This window comes from Eupeodes corollae, chromosome 3 (assembly GCF_945859685.1).
Source record: "Eupeodes corollae chromosome 3, idEupCoro1.1, whole genome shotgun sequence".
Taxonomy (NCBI): domain Eukaryota; kingdom Metazoa; phylum Arthropoda; class Insecta; order Diptera; family Syrphidae; genus Eupeodes; species Eupeodes corollae.
Genome location: NC_079149.1, coordinates 16,441,819 through 16,443,489, shown reverse-complemented (window position 1 = coordinate 16,443,489; position 1,671 = coordinate 16,441,819).

Sequence of the window (1,671 nt, the reverse complement as noted above, 5' to 3'; positions counted from 1 at the left end):
AAAAGCGATAGGCCCACCTAAATTTACCCATGGGAATGCGTCAAATCGGGGTAAAAAGTAGCCTATGTCCTTCTTTGATCCTCGGGTATCAAAACATCTCCATACCAAATTTCATGCAAATTGGTTTAGTAGAAGGCGTGATTGAGTAACAGACAGATAGAGTTACTTTCAAATTTGTAATGTTAGTAATAAGATTAAGAGCATACAAAAGATTTTAAATAAACTGTCTCCGAATAAAAGGTTTCTGTTTGAATTGGCCGCTTTCTTTATAGCTTTGGAGCTGTCATCTTCTAACATTTGTCAACTAAAAACCTTCACCATTACTAAAGAATCAAGAAAAAGCAACACATTTTTAAAATTCACTTCCAAAAATAGTGAACATTCTGCAGTCACAGTTCGTAAAACTTAAGAAAATTTCAGCGATCACTAGTGAAATTGTTAAACAAATTTTAATTGTTTGAAGAAGTTTGTAAAATGTGAAGAATAGATACCATGTACGTCAAGAACAACTGAAGATACTTGAACTATTTTGCGAGTAGCTTTGACGAAGCCCCAGCTTGTCGGTTCCTTTTAAAGTAATTTTACAAACAACAGTACTGCTTGTTTTGAAACAAATGTATGTCCTATTTATGAAGAAATAAAGTCAATTGGTCATCAGAAACTTCATATCTTCAGTAGTAAGGTGCCAGTTATAGCTATCATTGGTTTTCATCATTGAAAACAAACATTGGAATTTTTTTTAGGTCGTTTATAGTTTTCATTCAAAATTTCTGTCATTGAAAATAATTTTCTGATTGAGATGTGTGAAATTATTTTATTATTTTCTCAAAAAAAAATTATTTGTGTGATTTCCGATCGGTCAGTATATAATTTTCATTTCTAATCAAAGGGAAACACCGTCAAATATCGATTTAAACATTTTACCTCATCGATTTCAATGATAGCTATAACTGGCCCCTAAGGTGCTGGGAAGTGCATCATAATGATCTGCATATTTATCATCTTCAGATATGAAGCTCATTTCTTTTTAAGGGAGAATTGTTGGATTTGAAGTTTGGAAAATCCAAGAATGATTGTTGAAAAGCTTGCTGTTGTTTTTGATTACTTATTTGAAAACTAGGCAGGTGTGATTTAGGATGAATGATTTTCAATGGCCACAATCAATATCAAGTAAGTGAAATGTGTTTATTTTCAAAGAGATGGCAGTGGTTGAACTGTGTGCAACATAAGCAACAAAACAATCTCGAATTTGCAAGAAGTGTCTCCTAACTGTGTTATTTCTTGAAGAGGTAATCACGATTGTCCACATAGATTTTGTGATTTCACACCTTGAAATTTTTTGTTTGTTTTATAATTCTTATTCTATTCGACACCTTAAAAATAATAAATATTGAAAACCTGTTTTTCCAGATCTACGAATTGATAATGAAAAATATAAAAAATTATAATCTACTGCAATCGTATCCGTTTTAGCCCTTATATTGTTTTTCCTTGTTAATTTCAAAACATATCTATCAAAATAAAACCCCTTATTGGAAAGTCTTTCAAATTGGAACATCATTGCAGCAATTGCGAGCAAAAATAACCTCCAGTGTGCAGTAAGCTTTATATTCTATTACCACTTCATTCCTATGCCAAAATGTCAACAAAACTTCATATCCAATCCACTCA